This window comes from Dermacentor variabilis, chromosome 7 (assembly GCF_050947875.1).
Source record: "Dermacentor variabilis isolate Ectoservices chromosome 7, ASM5094787v1, whole genome shotgun sequence".
Lineage (NCBI taxonomy): Eukaryota > Metazoa > Arthropoda > Arachnida > Ixodida > Ixodidae > Dermacentor > Dermacentor variabilis.
The window spans coordinates 452339-474676 of NC_134574.1; the positions used below are offsets into that span (position 1 = coordinate 452339).

General features: G+C 47.5%; 1 protein-coding gene across 4 annotated transcripts in view; it reads right to left on the bottom strand.

Moving 5' to 3' along the window:
* The window catches only part of Asator (tau-tubulin kinase asator), a 453953-nt gene that overhangs the window by 334216 nt on the left and 97399 nt on the right, over positions 1-22338 (bottom strand). The window contains exon 1 of one of the 4 annotated variants that reach the window (XM_075698149.1): positions 5606-5694. The exons of the other annotated variants lie outside the window; for them this stretch is intronic. The gene's annotated coding sequence lies outside the window, so the exon portion shown is untranslated. Of the gene's footprint in view, positions 1-5605; positions 5695-22338 lie in introns of those variants that run through there. 4 annotated transcript variants of the gene reach the window in all.

The following is a 22338-nucleotide window of genomic DNA, read 5'->3' on the forward strand; positions in this document are numbered from 1 at the left end:
TTTAATTAGAAGTTACATAACCAATAGAAAGCAATGCGTATCAATAAATAGAAAATTATCTTCGTTTAAACTTATTAAGCAAGGCGTGCCTCAAGGTAGCATATTGGGACCACTTCTATTTATCATTTACATAAATGACATTGTTAATATTGATGTTTCGATTACCTATATTATTTACGCAGATGATACTAGTTTATTCTTCTCAGGAACTAAGGAGGATGAACTCATCAATTTTGCAAATGAAATACTTCACAAGATATATAACTGGTCTGTAAAAAATTCTCTCCAGTTAAACTGCTCCAAGACAAAAGCGGTCCTCTTTAGAGCGAAGTCCACGCCTTGTGATCTAACCCAATGCCTCACACTCAATGACACAAAAATAGAACTTTCCGCTACAGCAAAAACATTGGGTGTTATCTTCCATGAATTGATGCTATGGGACCACCACACCGATTACTTACGAAATAAACTTAGTAAAGCGTTAGGTATGTTGCGCAGATGCCAGAGGCTACTACCAATACCACAGAAACTTATGGTTTATAACGCACTATTTGCTTCTCACCTGCGCTATTGTAACCTGGTCTGGTCAAATAGTACTAAGAAATCATTAGGTAATTTAGTTTCAGTTCAAAAGAATGCCTTACGTGCTATTTCAGACTTACCTTACAATGGACATACGCGTGACATATTCCGGAAGTTCAAGATTTTACGTGTAGACCGCCTTTATGAGTATCAACTTATGTGTTCTTTTAAACGTGACATGGTTAAGAGTACTAATCATATCATAAACATCGCGAACTTGCAGCGGAATCCTTCTTTTCGCCTAAATCGATATACGGAACACTGGGAAGTCCCGCGCCCTCGGACTAACTATGGCCTTCAAGCACTCTCCTACTGTCTTCCCTCTACACTTAACAAATATAGTCTAAATGATGTAAACATACGCCATATATCCAAGAGCACATTACTGCAAAAATTTCTGTGAATAATTAACTTTTTGGTTTGTCGGTTGAAAAGTATTTCTTTGCTATTTCTAAGTTGTCATTTCTGGTTTTTCATGCATACATGTATGCGTATGTGCATGTGTGTGTGTGTATATATATATATATATATGTATATATATATATATATATATATATATATATATATATATGTATGTATAAATGTGTGTATATATATGCGTCTGTGAATATGTATATATTGACCTTGCCACAAGAATGTACTACGAATATCTCGCCATGTTGCTGCCTGTTGTTCATGGGGAGGTGGGACTAGTCAAGCTGCAGTTATGCAGCTTTTATCCTGCCATCCCTACCGCTTTGTATATATCAGTGTACTTATGTGGTAAAATAAAAAAAATAAACTTCAAACTTCAATTTAAATGTCTGTCTTGTCATTGGTTTTTGAGAAAGCGTACATTACAAATTAAAATGTGGACCTCAGACTACTACTACTTGATACGTAATTGCCGGCACTAAGAAAGTGTACCTCAAGAAAAACAAACCAATGAAAAACAGCCTGCAGAAACTTAGGCATGAGGAGATTCCTGATCAGTGCGCAAATTTCGAGATAAAATTTCCCTTACCGTGTATCGTTAAAGGGGTCTTATGAATGTACAGGTAAGCAACTTATTCAACCTTCATTAGCCACAATTACCTAGCTCCTGAAGTCGGTCATCTGAAACACTTGGCGGAAAAGCACTTTCATATTCCCTTCTACGATGCGCTTAAAGCGCTGGTTGCGTTCCGTCAGACACCCTTGGCAGCAGCACAAACCAATTTAGCGGACGCTTCAATGCAAAGAAGGAAGGCTACGCAAAACATTCACTGCATTGAAGACACAGCAGTCCGCTCTGCTCAATCGAAAATATTATGCCAAAGGATAATGTTAAATATTCGATGCGTAAAAATGTCATAAAGTTAATAATCACTCATCCTGAAATAGTGTAATACCATACAATCAATATTAGGTTGTTTAGTCATCAAGCGAAAGAGGCTGTAAACGAAAGGCGCGTTTTAATTCTTGCACAGTGGAATGGAATGTTGACAATATTTACGTTTATTTTGTTTCTCATTTGTAGGGAATGAGCCTGAAATTACGCCAGTTCTTGAGTCGGAAAATGAGTCGCAGCTCGCACAACGCTCTGTACGCGTATCAGCAAGGTTGCCCGATTAAACAACGATACTTTCGTACGAGGTGTTTCACGGGACATCTCAAGCTGGTTAATTCAAATGTTCTTGTCGTGAGCTGGCAAATGATACTGATCTAAATAGTACGGCGGATTTCTCTAACAAAAGGACAAAGAAGAGCGAAAATTCCGCAACCTTGAGTTTTATATCGCGAGTGTTAACAAAGGAAAAAGAAAGGCCCGCTTTCTATATTAGCCAGGGAAGAAATATATGTTGACTTTGTCGACATGTTGTTAGCATGGCAGCATGCCTTCGGCTTCTGACGCTGAGTGAAGGTTAGGCGACAAACGCACCATCCCGCAATGTGTGTGTGGGATGTCGTGTCTGCCGAAGGACGAATCCCAAGATAAAAACGTAACGCTTCTTCATTCGACTAACGATGGCAGCGGATGGGCATACCAACGCTACGTTTGTCACAGTAGCGGAAGGTAGAAGGCGGTCTTTCGCAGCCAGGCAGCCTGTTTTTCTAGCCACCGTCGGTGACGCATACCTCGGGTCATAGAGTTTCTCACTATAACACCTAGAGGGTAATCTGGCGCCACCATCTATGGTAGTTTCTTAAGGGGGCACCGTGCCGTCATGGGAATGACGGTATATGTGTCTGCGAGGCTCGTGTTGGCTGGTGTTGTAAGAGGCTTCGTCATAAACTTGAATATGGCTACGCAAATAACGCGTTCTCAAAGTAAAATCTTCATAAAATGTTTCCATTCACGCATATTACATCTTTACTCACCCACGATGCATGACCAAGCGAAGAAAAGCAAGAATAGACGACCAACTGTTTCAAAGCGAGCGCGAAGCTTGTCGTCTGTCCTCCAACTTTAGCGGCCCGCTGATACTTTTTACGTAACATGTAGTCGTACACACAATAACAAGTTCTTATAGTTAAACAAAACATGTTTTCGAGTAATAATAAAGCTAAAACAGCTTTTCACGTGCTGTTTTAGTAGAAAATGATTCATTGTGACAGACGGTACGGTACTTGCCAAGCGCGTCTTCAAGGTGTCTTGCCTCTACGAGAACGATGCCAATCCGAAGTCACAATATACCGGCATTCCCATGCATACCACAGCGCAGCAGCTCCAGATTTCCCTCTAGGTAATGTAGTGAAAAACTCTATGCCTCGGGTGACGTGGCGGTGGCGCTGTGTTTTATCGACCATGCAGTCCAGCGTGCAGCTGTGTTATGCCGGGCCAGATGACAAGAAGACGGAGGGTGCGCAGAACTATGCGCGGAGTGTGTCGCCACATGTGCAAAGGCACAGACAGCGGAGGATGGTATCACTGCGCAGCGCTGTTACTTATGAGCGCATACAGCAAGCATTCCAAACTCATGAATGGCAACTTATAATGGTGTGGTTCAAAAGCAAATTGCTAAGTTGTGGTGCTTAAACTATGGAGATAGCAACTTGAGAGGTCCGTGAAGCAAGCGATGGGGGTGACGTCAGTAGAAGGGACAATGAAGGCGCCTCTCATACCTAAAACGAACAAATGCCGCACTAAAGGTCACGTGATATGTTAAGCCGCTGGTCGAACACTTCTTCGCCGGCAAAGCTTTTTATTAAAGAGCTATCTCTCTCTCACTCCGGTGGTCCGCTAGAGTAATGCAGTGGGCGTGCCAAGGGAAGCGGAAACTCTGTCGACGAGGGCGTGACAATCGGTGGGAGGGGGGGGGGGGAGTTTGGGCGCACAGGATGAAGATAAAAAAGCTGACACGATGCAGGTGTAACTGGAGACGGCCGCGAAAGGGCAGATGTTATCGGTAGTGCAAGAGGCTGCTGCTGCTGATGATCCGAACATCATAAGCGCCTTCGCAACATGCAACGTTGCGCTTTCTGAAGGATTATTTTCGCTATTGCCACAAAGGAAGGACGTTGCACGAGATAACTGAAGCCATCTTTATCAGAAAGGACAAATCGGGATGTAACTGCAGCGTTGCTTGATTTATAGCCACGGTAAATTCCTTTCGTCGTGATGATAATTTATGGATTTTGTTTGCGCAAGGGTCGGATATGGCCAACGAGTTCTTTATGTTGAATGAATGAATGACGGTGGCACAGGGCACACCAACACCTTTGAAGAGTATTTCTCGCAGGAAAATGGACAAATAGCGGCTGCCTTACGGGGCTGAATACTCGACGACGGTCAATAGAAAAAAACTAAAGCAAAACAATGACGAAGCGATGAACACTGCGTTGACGGTGTAACAAGTTGGCTCTCCTGTGGGCAATGAGAGTTGTGCTACGCTCTTACATACAAGTGGAACTGAAAGGATCTATTTCTGAGGAGTAATTCCACACATGAGTTTTGTTTAGAGATTGCGTGCATAAGCTTTCAAGATTACAAAAATGTTATGTCCATGCAAGGAAGCAGAGAATGTTGAAACAGCAAAATCGCCGTATGAGTAATTTCTCAGACACCGAGTAGCGCTGAGTCTGCAATAACTGCAAGTTCTTTGGTCTGCGGGTGGGACGGAATCGCGCGCAAGTTATACAAAATATTGCAATTGTCTGTAAGGTCTGTATTTTCCGCATAATATGAGGTAGAATATATTAGTACGCAAGTTTCACAGAAAAAGAATGAGCCACCTAAGAGAACCACTGTGCTTGCAACGAGTAATAAATGCCAGGTACAGAAGCACCCGTTACTTAGCGAGAAAGTTTGCTCCACGTCAAAGTGAGAGACAGGACGCGAATATAACACGCGTTCCACAGCGTGCTGTGTTCAAATGACGTCAATGGCAAAGCTACATGAAGGTATAGGTGCATTACATACAAAAAAAGTCTCATTAGCACTACGTCCTTTACGTTGCGTGACACATCACATAGCACATAGCCTTAGACCTTTGTCTGACCAAATGTTCTGGCAGAATGATTAGATGTAACATGGACGTTGGTTTCACAAAGTGCTCCTGCACTGTGCCTGCTGGCACAGAGAACGCAGCTGACATTTGGCTCCGGAAGTTGCTTTCGCGGTAGCCTTCCTTATCGGGAAACGCTAATCCCCATATCGGCTCGGCAGTGAGCCTCCTGGCAACAGGCGTTGCTCTACAAACGCATTGGTGACAGCGACGAAGTACACCTTGTGGCGAGCACGGTCGACAACGCGAGAGACGAGGCTGTTTCAAAGCTGTGCGTGTTTTCCATTAGGGCTACACGGACTGGAACGAACTGCTAGCAGAAAGGATGGGAAGCTTCCAGTTCGAACACCGCCGCAACGTCTTCTACACGACTCGCCAGTTCGGCGTCGTCCATGCTCTAACGGGGCCGCGACGCGCTCGGGCCCCTGCTGTCGGCTCCACTGCCGAACGCGCCTCCGCCGGAGCAACCCACGGCCGGGGCGCCGAGCCGCTCTCGACCGCGCGCGAGAAGGCGCAGGCTCGACGCGCGCACACCGAAAACGAGGAAATCTGCTCACCTGTGCCGTTTTTCGTTGCGCACGGTGGGATCCCAGTGGGGCAGCCATCTTGAACGCACCGATCCCGAGATACCTCGCGCGCTCACGTCGGGCGCGGGGGTCGGGGGGGGGGGGGTAGTCACAGCCGCGGATTCTCTCTCCCCTTCACGCGCCGGTGCGTCGGAGCGGAAAGGATGGAGTACAGAACTCAGAGAAGCCGCGATCAACGGTCGTGACAAAATCTGGGTAACCGCTATTGTGGCGCCATCTGTTGTTTTAGAGAAAAGTTTCCGTGTTGTGTTCTTGTTCATTTATTGGCTTAAACTATACTTGTTTACTAAAGAATAGGGGGCGCTGCAAAAATGGTCAAGTGCCCAAGTGCATTTGTATTCGTGTGGCCTTGGTCGTAAGAGGTGGTTGCATTTGTGCACTAAGCAGAGAAATTACCTCTCAACGAAGGCGCGGCCTCTGGTGGCTGCTGCCGCCGCAGCCGCGACGGCGCGGTGAACTCATTCCGCTTCTTGCTGTTGCCCGCTCCGTGTCGTTCCGCGTGCGTCATGCGGGTGCGGAGTGGCGGGAGGAGTGCTTCGCCGCACAGCTATTGCGCTCCGGGAGAAGTGACATTACCGTTTTGCGACTCGCACGCGTGCTGACCTTCTTTCACGCGTTCAGTTTAGACGACGAATGTGCATCGATGGGTCGCAGGCTTGTATGGACCTATGTGCGGATACAACGGGCGTGTGGCGTGATATTTCTTGAATGGTGGATCATTATGACGCCGTCATTAAATAGCGCTGTTAAACTTAGCCAACTTAACTGCGAAGTGAACAGCGTGATCGCCCAATGCGACATAAAGGTGCTCCAGGACCTGAAAACATACCTGTCAGCAGAAGAAGACGTAATGGACGGTGGTCTACGATTACGGCCAAGGCGACATAAGAAAAAAAGTTCTCGAAAGTCACTTCATTATCAAATACTTAGAAATACTTAGCCACTAGATTTGACCCAACTGAAGCTGTTGCTAGAATAGTAGTAGTAGTAGTATTGTAGTCACGACTATCAGAATTACAAGAAAGAATGGGCTGAAATAAATAATAAGGAAGAATATGAAAGACCTGGGGTGCGTTTGGCAGGCATTCTCAGATGATGAACAGCAGGTTGCCATTATCCCTCAAGAGAAAAGTGTATAACAGCTGTGTCTTACCAGTACTTACGTACGGGGCAGAAACCTCCAGGCTCACGAAAACGGTTCTACTTAAATTGAGGACGACGCAACGAGCTATGAAAAGGATGATGGGTGTAACGTTAAGGGATAAGAAAAGAGCAGATTGGGTGAGGGAACAAACGCGAGTTAATAACATCTTAGTTGAAATCAAGAAAAAGAAATGGGGGGGGGGGGGGCATGCGCAAGACATGTAATGAGGAGGGAAGATAACGGATGGTCATAAACGGTTACAGACTAGATTCCAAAGGAAGGAAAGCGTAGCAGGGGGCGGCAGAAAGTTAGGTGGGCGGATGATATTAAGAAGTTTGCAGGGACAACATGGCCACAATTAGTACATAACCGGGGTAGTTGGAGAAGTATGGGAGAGGCCTTTGCCCTGCAGTGGGCGTAACCAGGCTGATGATGATGATGCTGCTGCTGCTGATGATGATGAGTCACGACTACTACTTTAGTAAAGCAGGGACGGCGTCGAGAAGTATGGAGGTTCGAGGAGAGGCATGCACCGCACTCCCCGCATCACTTGAATGAACCTCAATCGACTTCTCTGATGCAGGAAATTGGCATGCGACGTCACGAACCACTCAACCATTTTTACCGGCGATTTTCGTTCGGAGTGCTGAGCTCGGCTTGGGAAGCTCGGCTACACTGATCAAAGGCTGTTCCTTGAGTCATGTTGGCAGTTTTGCAATGTGGTCGCAGTTTCCTTGAAGAGCAAAAATATAGCTTTTCGTGTGCTCCGGTTATTAGAGAAGACGGTTGTACTACTTGGAGAGTAATCCAGAATTGATACATTTGTAAGCACGCAATGATTGTTTAGTAGAAAAGAATGCCCCCGGGCACAGCACGGAGAAACAGCAGTGAGGCTGACAAAAGTTAGTATAGGAAAAATAAGAGCAAAGAAACTAAGAGCAAGGAATGTACTAGAAACGACACTAGCTCCTTGTCCTGTGTGCTCCTTGTTCTGGCCTTGCGTCTTGTTAGGAATAACTGAAGAAGTTTCAGTTCATTCCCTCGCTCTCAGTTAATTCACTATGTCATTGGTCTCTGCCCTACCATTGCATAATAAATGAATGAAAATAAAGGAATTACGCCCAGTTGTAGCGGTAGTGTACATAGCCACGTTTCCAAACCGTTTCAACAGTGATTAGGCTACAGACACAAGCACTTGGACCGTTGTGAAACAACTCAGTGCTGCTTCACCAGAGCGTTGTCGATGGGTGGTACGCAAACCCGTATAATAAGTCGTTGTTTTACGTAACTGTTAATTCTCTTTAAGGGCACCTCAATAACTACGGGTCGAAACATGAAGACAGCTTTTCTGCAGCAATATGCAAGCCTTGCGCCACTACATGCTACCCATCTTAGACGATATGCTAAACCAAGGTGCGTTTATGTTCCGCTGATGTTTAATAGCACCTATAACAAAACACCGGCTGCTCGCAGAAAGCGTATGTTATATAATTCTTAATTGTGAATCAATTCTGAATGGCAGCGAAAACTGGAAAAAAGCATCACTTGAAATATTTAACTGATTGTTTTATTAGGTTCGTCATAGCATCCAGTGGCAGGATGTTGATAAAAGATAAGCTCACCAACGCGTCGAGGAACCGCGTGCCCCTTTTACTCTTGTGCAATGAGAGTAAAGCTTAAAGACATCTGGCGGGAGAAATAACAGGAGTGAGCATGGGCAATTTAGACGGTATGCATTATGCTTATCTTGGAACACGATGTCAGAGTGCGCAATCAATTCGAGTTTCCTATTGTTTCCAAGGATGACCTACAGGAAGTTTTACTTCCTAGTCTATACAACAGAGGTAGCAAGCACTTCATTTTAAACTTTTGAACAATGCATTGTTTAAGTTATCACTTATCTAACCAAAATTTAAGTTAGCTCTTATCTAACCAAAATTATCTAACGATTTCCCTAGAATCAGTAAAAAGTCGAGCCGCAAGATTCATATATTCGTGCTATTCCTATAACGTTAGTATATCATCATTAAAAGCAGAGGCAGGTTTAACATCTCTAGCTTGTAGACGTCGTATTACTATTATGTGCTTGTTTCATAAACTTTATTACAGCTCACTTCGTCATCCGCCCTACATCAACCCGCCGGCACGTATTTCCCCTTCAAGTTGCACGGCTTCGTGCGCGCACTGCTACATTCGCATCTTAATTCTTTCCACGCCCAGCCCCAGACTGGAACGGCCTTCCACACGACATCGCCGTAATCACCTGTACATCTAAATTTCTGAATTGTATAACTAGTGTATTTCACAGCGAATAATTTATGTTCATTACGTGTTTTCATTGTTTAATATGATTTATATATGTAACCCACCCCTTATGTAACACCCCCAACCCCGGGGGCCTTTAAGGTAATAAAGTGAAGTTATATTGGTATAGAAATAACTTGCTTTGTATTTCTTTATATTTCTTTTTTTTCGTGTGGTTCCTCAAAACAAAGGTCTGTCACTTCAATACACACAGAAATTCACCGTCTGAAATTTTATTGCCCGCTTTACAGCGCTTAGTCCACTGTAATAATTTTTTTTAAGTCATCATCTCTGATATCAATGTAAAATCAGGCAACCCTTCCTTACAGGCACATCGAAATTGCCGTATATTATCGTATTCAGAAAAAAAAAAACATCTAAGGAACAATTTCCTACGATTTGGAAAAAACAGACTCCTTAAAGCTCTAGTAGACACAACTGATGGCTGTGAGGCCAAAGGCGAGTACACTTTCTTTTTACCGTTATTGATTTGTTTGTTAGGTTGCTTGTTTGTTTGTTTGCTTGTTTCATCGTCCGATAAATTAAAAACTTTCAGCACAAAACAAATGTTCACGCATAAGCACAGAGCTTTCCTGTACGTAAGAGGCAGTGAATTAATCGTGATGAACCCCCCTCCCTCCCCAAAAATAAAACGATATTAAAAAATAAATAAAACACGAGTAGGAAAGCTTTGCGTTGGCACACACCTTTCAATTGGCAGAGAAAGCCCGGCAGCCGACCAACACGAAAAGAGGCGAAAGAACGAAAGCAAAAGGAAGGGAACTATTGCTTCAATAGCCTTTGCAGAATGAAAAACAGTCTTCTATCGTTCCTGTTGTTGTTTTCTCGGAAATAAACAAAAAATATGAAAGAAGCGCTTAGAACAAGAGTAAACCGAACCTGCTTTGTGCGTATTGAAGTTTCAGCAGTGCGGAAGTTTAAGCAGTGCGCAAGCAGCGTTTGTTTAGCTGACACCTTTTAGCTGCACCCGTTCTTCGAAGCTAAATATTCTGCTCGTGTGGCATATCCACTCTTCCGCTATTGTGCGTTATTCGCACTGAAATTCCGGTGTCCAAAGTGCGGCATAGAGAATTTTATTGGAGAGGCTGAAAGCCTCAGGGAAGACATCTAGCTTCATCTGGCGGACATTTCTCCAACTATTTGACGCGCAGTTCGAGCTTTGGCGCAGCGTGGCAGCCCTGGGCGCTCTTATCTGAATTGCGCAATCTCCTGAGATCGCGATACTTTTACGGTCAGCTCCATATTACATGTCCCTGTATTTCACGACACACATTGCGAGCTATTTTAATAAACCACACTATGTAATTTTTACTACGTAATTAAGACTTTGACATTGTTTAGTTTTGTCAAAAGTATGCTTCGAGATTTCTTGTATAGAAAGAGGAAAGACCACATGTAAAATGTCACTGATTTCTCTGTCGAGCGCAAACCACGAATGGAACGAGAATTATGGAATAGCATTTTTGAAAATCAACAATTGTCACAAACCCGAATGTAGCTCGAAGCAACAAAGGAAACGAATACGGATTTCTCAAGAAGCTTCGATGTTGAAGAATAATTCGTTCTGGTCCGGGGGTAGAAACTGGTACCAACAACATTGTGTGACGGTCGCTGTACCATCAGGTCCAAACGGCAGGGATTGCAGAAGGAGTCCAAATAATTATATTGCTCAAAGTATTCACTGGAATATGTTGATGGGCTGCTAGGGGGCCCCGCATATCAGCGCGACGTGGAGGAAAGAAAGCCGCCGGTGACTCCGTCCTACCGAGTATTTGTTTCCACGTCGCATTAATATGCACACTCTGCATTGGGGCAGTCAATTCAGCAAGTCAGTGCTGCTCAAGCTCGGAACCTGGAGCAAGGTTCTTGGAAAGCAAACGTTGTCGTCCACATGACTTTAGGATTCATCCCTTTCTTGAATGTTTCTCCGCTTTGCGGACTTCCGGAAAACCACCTCCGCGTAAATGGTAGTACATAAACAGAACTTGAAAGATTATCGTGTTTTGTAAGCATTAGTGGCATTCTTCGTTTTTATACAAGTAAGCAGAAGCTTACGCGGTGGCTTAAAGGAGGCATGGTATAACCGCTTTCGAACCATATAGCAAGGCCTCTTCCAAGGTCGCCTATTTTACGCACGGCTCAGAACTTGGTACTCCTGTAGATCGCGAGCATGTATTCGCATCTTTAAATGGTCGTCGGTACGCCAGTAGGGTTTGCCTAGCCTGGTTCACGGCTGACTGCACAGGTGCGATTCCGGAACTACGAGGCCAGAACCGTTTAGAAATCTTCTACATTGAATTACCCATCGCGATCAGGAAAACACATCTATCACAGATAAATTAAAGAAGTATTTAGGCACGTAAGACGTACGAAATGGGTTGCACAAATCTCCGAAACGCGCTGCCGATGTTTGCCCGCTGCGGCGCTTCCCTTTTTGTGTGCTCCTGTAGGTTCCGAGCCCGTATCCGCAACTGCTGAATTGCATGCATTGCAAGTTCACCGCCAAACGGGATGTCAATGGGTTTCCCGCGCGAAGTGTACACACAATGTACCGCAGGCACAAGCTGTCGCTTAAAGGGGGCGTCGTATAAGCGCTTTCCAACCATAGAGCAAGGCCGCTTCCCATGTCGGCTATGTTACGCGCGGCTCAGAACTATTGTTTCGCGGCCCGTCTAGCCACTGAGAATTTGCCTTCGAACGAAAGTCTCAGTCAACGCACCCTCTTCGCATCCGGCGTCTCAGCCCTGCGTGGGGCATCAGCCCCAGTTCCGTCTCCTTCGGAAAGATTTCTCCGATGCATGAGACAGGCAGCCGAGACCGTGAACTATTTGGTGTACCTCCCTCCAAACGCGACTAGTAAATTCGCGGTAATCGATGAAAGTTTCTTCATTTTCTAATTTTCATTTCTTTTTTCCACACGTTAAAGTGCCGGTAAATTCTGCGGAAAATATGTCGTGTTCATGGTGCGTGCGTACGGGAGACTCCGAAACCACGATGTTAGAACCTTTGTGAAATGCTATGGCGTGCCTCTTGCCGCCATTATCAAAGCCCGTATACCACGGATAATTCAAGCATGTTTTCAGGCATTCGAGATATACTAAATGGACTTAAACTGACTCTACCGAGATGCCTCGCGCTGGCTTCCTAATGAGATACCCCCCTCACCCTCGCAAAGAAAAAAGCAATTGCAGCGCTAAAGGACCCGAAAACGTGACGAGCAGGTTTGCAGTAGCACGCAAAAAAAAATAACGTTACGTCAACAGTTGCAAAGTTCACATACAGATATACATCAAGTAAAAAGAAAAGTCGTAGTTCGCGTCCGGTTATTTCTTCTACATTTGCACTTATGTTCCTTTTCGCGGGTTTCCGTTTGTACTCCTGTAGATCACGAGCATATATTCGCGACTGTGAATGTAGGGTTTGACTAGCCCAGTTCACGGCAGTCTGCGCACGCGCGATTCCGGAACAATGAGGCCAGCACTGTTTAAATATCGTTCCACATTGAGTTACCCATCGGATACGGAGAACACACCTATCGCGGATAAATCAAAGAAGTTTTCAGGCATGTAGGGCCCTCTGGCCTGTACTTGTCGGTCGTAAGGTAGCCTCGACGCCTATGGGATTATCTGACTGAACTAAGTCGAATGCTCAGTTGACATAGTCGGAAGTTCAAATCCCTCAATGAGGCGTTTTTTTTTGTTTTTGACGAGCGTGAGCTTGAAATTCCCCTCCTCCAATGTACATCTGGAGGCTTGGAGTGACGCCTGTCACCGGCAAAAGATGCGGAGAGTGAGTGGGGCTACACTGATCCAGGTACAATCAAATTAGGAAAGCCCATTAAACTTCAACAAAACACTCCCTCACCAGAACAGGAATTGGCCTCCCTGGTGCAGTATTCGGCGACTCCCTCCCAAATGAGTCACTCAATTACCCAATGGCCCTCAGTCCCCAGCAGCTGCTGAGCACCTGACCAAGGCGACGGTCAGACCTGTAACGCAGCAGAGGGCGATAAAAAACTATGGGTCTGGACAGGCCGCCAATGGAAACTGACCCTTGCAACGTTTAACACCCGAACTCTCTCTAGTGACGCTAGCTGAGCAGGACTCTTTGATGAACCATCAGACATTACTTGGGATATTATAGGCCTTAGTGAGATTAAAAGAACTGGTGAGGCTTATGCATTGCTGAGTAACGGACATGTCCTTTGCTATGTAGGTCTCTTAGATAAGAAGGAATTCCGGGTAGGATTCCTAATCCATAAGGACATAGCGGGCGAGATTGACGAATTCTACAGCATTAATGAGAGGGTAGCTGCAGTCATAATTAAGTTTAATAAGAGGTACATATTAAATGTATTACAGGCTTGCCCTCCAGTATGCAGTCACGATGGTGAGGAAGTACGCCAGTTTTATGAAAATGTTGAGTTAACGGACACAACGAGCTATGGAAAGAAGAATGATAGGTGTAACGTTAAGGGATAAGAAAAGAGCAGATTGGGTGAGGGAACAAACGCGAGTTAATGACATCTTAGTTGAAATCAAGAAAAAGAAATGGGCATGGGCAGGACATGTAATGAGGAGGAAAGATAACCGATGGTCATTAAGGGTTACGGACTGGATCCCAAGGGAAGGGAAGCGTAGCAGGGGGCGGCAGAAAGTCAGGTGGGCGGATGAGATTAAGAAGTTTGCAGGGACGGCATGGCCACAATTAGTACATGACCGGGGTTGTTGGAGAAGTATGGGAGAGGCCTTTGCCTTGCAGTGGGCGTAACCAGGCTGATGATGATGATGATGATGATGAGTTAACGGTGAGAAATTGCAAACTCAGTATTGTGTAGTAATGGGTGACTTCAATTCAAAAGTGGGGGGAAAGCAGGCTGGTGAATAAGCAATGGGAAACTACGGCGTCGATACTAGGAACGCTAGAGGAGAGATGCTGGAAGAATTCGCAGAAAGGAATAAGCTTCGAATAATGAACACCTTTTTCTGGAAGCGTAGCAACACAAAGTGGACCTGGAAAGGCCCGAATGGGGAAAAAAGGAATGAAATTGACTACCTGCTTTCCGCTGATCCCAGCATAGTGCAGGATGGAGAAGGTAGGAGGTAGGGTAAAGTGCAGTGATCATAGCTTAGTGAGGGCTGGGATTCACCTCAATTTGAAGAGAGAAAGAGCAAAATTGGTCAAGAAGACACAGGTCAACCCAGAGGCAGTAAGGGTAAAAGCTGACAAATTCAGGCAGGTGCTTGCAAACAAATATGAAGCTTCATTAAGACTTCTTTCTGGGCGAGTTAGTGCATGTTTGACTAAAAATTGTAGCAGAGCAAACACATGCATCCACGAAGTAAGAAGGACGAGACACAAGTGCTTGTGTCTGGTCCTTGTTACTTTGTGGGTGCATATGTTCCAAGCCCGGACCGCAAAGAGAACACCAACTTCGCCAAGAACCAGCGAGGTAGCCGCAGGCTGCAAGGACTGCCCCCGGAGCACAGACTTTTGCCTGAGATGGCCAAGAAGATCGCTACCAAGTCCACCTCAATGGCAGCCCCGGCGTCCCCCATCGTGGGAGCCTCCGACGTTCCGCGGTTCAACATTCGAGGACCCGGAAAGCTGGCTTGAGGCAAACGAGAGGGTCGCTGCTTTTGACAACTGGAGCAGCGACGACAAACTGCGACATGTCTTCTTCGCATTGGAAGACGCTGCCAGGACGTGGTTCGAGAATCGAGAAGCCACCTTAACGACCTGGGAGCTGTTCCGAAGCGGCTTCTTGCAGACATTCGCTAACGTCGTACGGCGAGAACGAGCCCAAGCGCTGTTAGAAACCCGGATGCAGCTACCTAATGAAACAACCGCGATCTTTACAGAAGGAATGAGCCGCCTATTCCTCCACGCCGACCCGGAAATGTCCGAGGAGAAGAAAGTCCGTCTACTGATGCGTGGTGTAAAGGAGGAACTTCGCGCCGGTATGGTACGAAGCCCGCCGAAGACCGTCGACGAGTTTCTTCACGAGGCCACCAGCATCGAGAAGACACTGGAAATGCGGAACCGGCAATTCAACCGCCGCACGAACTCGGCAAACTACGCCGGAGTTGCCTCACTGGCCACCGACGACCTGCGCGAGACTATCCGAGTGGTCGTGCGGGAGGAACTACAGAAGCTGTTGCCTTCATTACAGCCTCAAGTGGCTTCGATTGCCAACGCCGTACGTGAGGAGCACCAGCTACAACTCGTAGTACGCCCTGAATCGCCACAGCCTCAGCCGCAAGCAATGACTTACGCCGCTGTAGCCCGCCGTCACGTTCCCCCTCCGCGCCTACGGCAGGGCCCAGTGACGACACAGTTCCGTCGTCCACCACCACCCCCGCCGCCAGCACGCCAAGCCGTCACCTCACGCGACGTTCCAAGGAAGACTGATGTTTGGCGCGCCCCCGACCACCGCCCGCTTTGCTATCACTGCGGAGAAGCCGGGTACATCTACCACCGATGCCCATATCGTGAGATGGGACTTCGAGGGTTCGCCGTCAACGCGCCGCGACCTCAGATTGGCGAATGACCTCGCGATATCGCCGACTACCTCGCCGCCACTCAGTGGAGCCCTCGAACCGTCCCGTTCGCCGTCACCAGGCCGCTACCTGTCGCTGCAGCGCCGACCATACACCGGCCCAGCCCGGGGCCGCTCTGCGAGCCCATGTCCGGAAAACTAAAAGCAGCAACCGATGGAGGTGCGGTTGCTGTTCGTCGAACTGACGAAGATCCTCCACCGCCGACGCAGACGACGAAGAGACCATCTCGACGACATAATGACACGCCGCCGTCCCGACGAAGTCAGGAAGCCAAGAGCAAGACTGCACCAACGAAATACGACTTGACCACGTGACGTTCCAGCTTCAGTTCAGCACGACGCAGCCGTGATCCGACGCCAAGACCTAACTGCAACGCCAGACAAAGAACCACCGACCTCGACGTGCTTCTCGACGGCCACGCAGTCACCGCATTAGTGGACACAGGAGCTGATTACTCCGTCATGAGCGGACACATTGCCGCCCAGTTGAAGAAAGTTAAGACCGCATGGGAAGGCCCTCAAATTCGGACCGCTGGAGGACACCTCATAACGCCGACTGGAATCTGCACGGCAAGAATAACCATTCATGACCGGACTTACCCTGCCACCTTCGTTATCCTCCAACAGTGTTCACGAGACGTCATTCTCGGCATGGACTTCCTGAACCAACACGGCGCAATCATCGACCTCAAGTCGAAGTCAGTAACGCTGTCAGAAGATAAAGCGATACCCCCGGAGAGCCGTCGTAGTCACCACGCCTTGAGTGTGCTCGAAGATCAAGTAAGCATCCCGCCTCGCTCCAGCATTGTTATTTCGGTCGGCACCGCAACACCCGCTGACGTAGAAGGCGTCATCGAAGGCGACCAACGTCTACTGCTAGACCGTGAAATTTGCGTCGCGAGAGGGATCGCTCGACTGCATGGAGGGAAAACTGAAGTGTTGCTGACAAACTTCAGCCAGGAGTTCAAGCACATCAACAAGGGCACGACGATCGCGTACATCGAGGAAATTCTGGAAACCAGTAATGCGTTTGTCGTCTCGGATTCCGCCGCATCTACCCCGACGACGATGGTTCCCGAACCAGACTACGACATTAATCCAAATCTCCCTATGATTAAGCAACAGCAGCTCAGAAGTCTGCTCCGACGATACAAAGGCTGCTTTTCGACGTCATCGGGGATTCGACAAACACCAGTTGCAAAGCATCGCATAATAACCGAAGAGTGCGCTCGACCACTCCGCCAGAGCCCTTACCGAGTTTCGCCGCGAGAACGTGAAGCTATAAGAGAACAAGTCCACGAAATGCTGCGCAACGACATCATCCAGCCGTCGAAAAGCCCGTGAGCATCCCCTGTTCTCCTGGTAAAGAAAAGGGACGGAACCTTACGTTTCTGCGTCGATTATCGTCGTCTGAACAAGATCACGAAGAAGGACGTATACCCCCTCCCACAGATAGACGACGCATTGGATCGGCTCTGCAACGCTAAATACTTCTCGTCGATGGACCTCAAGTCTGGCTATTGGCAAATAGAAGTCGACGAAAGAGATCGCGAAAAGACCGCCTTCATCACCCCAGACGGCCTCTACGAGTTCAAGGTTATGCCATTCGGACTGTGCTCGGCGCCTGCGACGTTCCAGCGCGTGATGGACACGGTTTTAGCAGGATTGAAGTGGCAGACCTGTCTCGTATACTTGGATGACGTCGTCGTCTTCGCCGGAAATTTTGACGATCACCTTAGGCGGCTTGCAACAGTACTAGAGGCCATCAGGTCATCAGGACTTACTCTGAAGCTGGAAAAGTGCCGCTTCGCTTACGAGGAGCTTCTATTTTTAGGCCACGTCATTAGCAAATCTGGAGTCCCTCCCGACCTGCAGAAGACAGCTGCCATAGCAAAGTTCCCACAGGCCATTGACAAGAAGGCAGTGCGTAGATTTCGTGGCATGTGTGCCTACTACAGGCGGTTTGTCAAGGACTTTTCACGGATTGCTGAGCCGCTGACACAGCTAACTAAATGTGATGTCGAGTTCAAGTGGCAAACGCCGCAGGCTGACGCATTTCAAGAACTCAAACGACGCATGCAGTCGCCGCCCGTACTTGCGCACTTCGACGAGCACGCCGATACCGAAATCCACACTGACGCCAGTAGCCTAGGCCTCGGTGCCGTCCAAGTGCAGTGAAAAGATGGACATGAAGACGTGATAGCTTACGCTAGCCGGTCGTTGTCAAAAGTGGAAGGCAATTATTTTACAACCGAAAAGGAATGCCTCGCCATCGTTTGGGCTACAGCGAAATTTCGCCCTTACCTATATGGCAGGTCATTCAATGTCGTCAGCGACCATCACGCCTTGTGTTGGCTAGCGAATTTAAAGGATCCCTCAGGACGGCTGGCACGGTGGAGCCTCAGACTACAAGAATAGGACATCACTGTAACATACAAGTCCGGACGAAAACACTCAGATGCCGATTGCCTATCACGCGCCCCCATTGACCCGCCTCCGCAAGATGACGAGGATGACGACGTCTTCCTTGGAATAATAAGCGCGGAACACTTCGCCGAACAACAACGAGCGCACCCGGAGCTTAAAGGCCTCGTCGATTATTTGGATAGGGCACACCGACGCTGTCCCTAGGGCATTTAAGCGTGGACTGTCTTCGTTCGCGCTTCAAAACAACCTACTCGTGAAGAAGAACTTCTCACCAGTCCGCGCCGACTACCTTGATGTTGTCACGTCAGCGCTGCGTCCAGAAGTACTGCACGCCCTACATGACGATCCGACAGCTGGGCACCTCGGTTTCTCCCGGGCGCTATCGAGGATACAAGAACGGTATTACTGGCCGCGCCTAACCGCCGATGTCGCCCGTTATGTCAAGACATGTCGAGACTGTCAACGACGCAAGACACCACCGACAAGGCGAGCGGGATTACTACAGCCGATCAAGCCTCCTCACCGACCTTTTCAGCAGATCGGGATGGACTTGCTAGGACCGTTTCCGACATCAACTTCCGGAAATACGTGGATCGTCGTGGCGACGGACTATCTTACCCGCTTCGCTGAAACTAAACCTCTACTGAAAGGCAGCGCAGCCGAAGTGGCAAAATTTTTCGTCAAGAACATCCTGCTACGACATGGTGCTCCAGAAGTCCTCATCACCGACAGAGGAACGGCTTTTACAGCAGAGCTCACCCAAGCCATTGTGCAATACAGTGAGACAAGCCACAGGAGTACAACTGCCTACCACCCGCAGACAAATGGCCTCACGGAGCGCCTGAACAAGACCCTCGCCGACATGCTAGCAATGTACGTCGACATCGAACACAAGACGTGGGATGCGGTCCTGCCGTACGTAACATTTGCTTACAACCCGGCGGTGCAAGAAACAACATAGATCACGCCATTTAGGCTGGTTTACGGCAAGAACCCGACGACGACGCTCGACGCCATGCTGCCGCACGTCACTGACGAGGAAAATCTTGACGTCGCTACCTATCTCCAGCGCGCCGAAGAAGCCCGACAGCTCGCCCGCCTGTGGATCAATAACCAGCAGAGGACCGACAGCCGACACTACAACCTCCGACGACGCTTCGTCGAGTACCATCCCGGCGACCGTGTTTCGGTATGGACCCCGATACGCCGGCGAGGACTGAGTGAGAAACTATTGCGACGGTATTTCGGACCCTACAAGGTCATCCGACGTATTGGCGCACTGGACTATGAGGTCGTGCCAGACGGCATTTCGCATTCACAGCGGCGCCGCACACGATCTGAAGTGGTCCACGTGGTGCGCCTTAAACCCTTTTACGGACGCTGACGAACTTCCTTATTTTGTTATTTTCTTTGCTACAAGTGCTTTTTCTTCATTACTTTCGTTTGTTTGCAGCATCGGGTCGATGCTTCTTAAGAGGGGGTTGTGACACGTGTACTTATCTTTATCGGGAGACCACGTTTCGCCGCCTAACAAATGTTATCACACAGCGCGGGACGCGCCTGCATGTATCCGAAGTTTCTGGAAATTTATCGATGCTTCTATCCGCTCTCTGTTGACGCCGAACCTTATGTTATCTGATTTCATCGCCTGACCCGAATGGTGTAGAACTTTGTGGAAGGCACGCGGGTCCCAGTGGTTAATCTGGAACATTCGGCGACTGATCTATAGAAGCCGACGCGTTTGACCCGCAGATCAGATTTTCGACGATCGCCGACCGTGTTCGCAGCTATCGTTGTGCTTTAAGTGTAGCCTGTTTTCTGGGCACAGGTTCGCCCAATAAAAGTTTCTGTCGTTCACAGTATTGCTACTGTGTTATTCAACGTGACAGTATTATATCTTGATGAAATAAATCAGGCAGCACGAGTTTGTACCGACTCGAGAGAGGTCATTATATTATGTTGGTAAGGGCTCCAAATAGGAGAAGCATATTTGAGTTTGCTCCTAACGAAGGTTTCGTAGGCTATTTTTTCTGATTTGCGGGGGGGGGGGGCAGATGTAGTGTTCGTTTTAAGTAACCTAGTGACAGCAGCGTTTTTTATGTCGCGCAATATCACTTAAGCAATGGATTACCAACTTGCCCGGAATGCTGCTCTCATTAAGTTCATTTCTAGTTCAACGGGCCCTTTTCTAAATGTTCTTCGTGATCCCTGTGCCACTGTTTCCCTCATTGCCGCTATCGTTTGCAAAGCACGGACGCTCTCCTATCCTATTGTTTACGCAAGAAGACCACCCCTCCAGATTTGGTCTCCCTGTTCGGAGGCTTTCTTCCTTCAGCGGGACACTCCGCCAGAATCTGCAAGATCCTGCGATCCGAGTGGAACCACCAAGCGCGACTCTACAGACAGTACCTATCGGTACAACTTCAGAGCGGCGCAGGGCGCTTCACAGCTAATAGTCTGCATCACGAGTACTTTCGGTTGGCGGACCAGACAACTGAATTCCTATGGCAGCAACAACTACGTAGACTCCGAGAACAGCAGCCACAAAAGAAGCGGTCGGCCCCGCAGAACCTCGTCCATATTCCAGAGTCTGTTGCTTTGCCTGAAGAGATTCGAGAGGTCCTATCTCTCGGGCCGAAGTTTGCCGTCCAAACCAAAAGGCCCCCCAGAGAACTTCTGTCCTACGTTCGAGATGTCTCAAGGCTTGTCCCAGACCACGAGGTAGGCCGTATCGTATCTGAAGGTGTGGATGCACTTCAAAGGTGCAAGCAACCGAAGGCGAGGATTTCGGTGAAACGGGTGGCCTCTTCACTCGTGGACAGTTCGTTGTTTGCCCTTGGTGTGTCGTCTTCTTTCACGTCCGTGTCGTTTTTTATGTCGCGCAATATCATTTAAACCTAGTGACCTTGAGGTATCAGTTACAATATTCGAGATATGCTCCGGCCATGTCAGTTTACTGTCAATGAGGACGCTGGGGTATCAGTAAGAGCTAGCATGTGATGAAAGTGTCAAATGCAGGCAATACTGAAAGATCAGATTGTTTTTTTTTGCCTGAAACGACCATGCATTGCACTTTAAGGAATTAGGCTCCATCAACCAGCGCGAGCCCCACGTTTGGATTAGGTTTAGGTCGCGTTGTACTAATGATTGATCACTACTGTTTGAGATTCGACGATATACAACGTAATCATCAGCAAAGAGGCGAATAGATGAAGTTATTCCAGATGGCAAGTCATTTATGAAACTAATGAAGATAATGAAGTTAATGAGGATAATTTATGAAGAAAAGCAGTCGATTTCATCAAAGATAGAGGAGACATAAAGCTTGGAAAACAGGCGGCTCTTTATACGAAGTGTCTATCAAATGCAAGCGTCCCAGAAAACTGGAAGAATGCAAACATTATACTAATACACAAAAAGGGAGACGTTAAAGAATTGAAAAATTATAGGCCCAATAGCTTGCTCCCAGTATTATAAAAATATTTACCAAAATAATGTCAAACAGAATAAGGGCAACACTGGACTTTCGTGAACCAAGAAAACCGGCTGGCTTCAGGAAGGGATACTCTGCAATTGATCACATCCATGTCATTATTCAGGTTATCGAGAAATCCGCAGAGTAAAATAAGACTCTCTGTGTGGCTTTAATACATTACGAAAAGGCATTTGCTTCATTAGATATACGAGCAGTCATAGAGCACGCTTACGTAAATACCTTAGAAAATATCTACAGGGATTCTACAGCTACCTTAATCGTACACAAGAAAAGCAGGAGGAACCCGCCGTGGTTGCTGAGTGGCTATGGTTTTGGGCTGCTGAGCACGAGGTCGCGAGATCGAATCCTGGCCACGGCGGCCGCATTTCGATGGGGGCGAAATGCGAAAACACCCGTGTACTTAGATTTAGGTGCACGTTAGAGAACCCCAGGTGGTCGAAATTTCCGGAGTCCTCCACTACAGCGTGCCTCATCATCAGAAAGTGGTTTTGGCACGTAAAACCCCACAATTATTATTATTATTATTATAAAAGCAGGAGGATGCCTATAAAGTAAGGGGTCAGCCGGGAGGCACAATCTCTCCAATGCTATCCACTGCGCGCTTGGAAGAAGCACTCAAGCTTATTAAACTGGAAGGCTTAGGAGTAAGGATCGACGGCGAATATCTCTACAACGTTCGGTTTGCCGATGACATTGGTCTATTCAACAACAATGCAGACGAGTTACAAAAAATGCTTGAGGACTTTAATAGA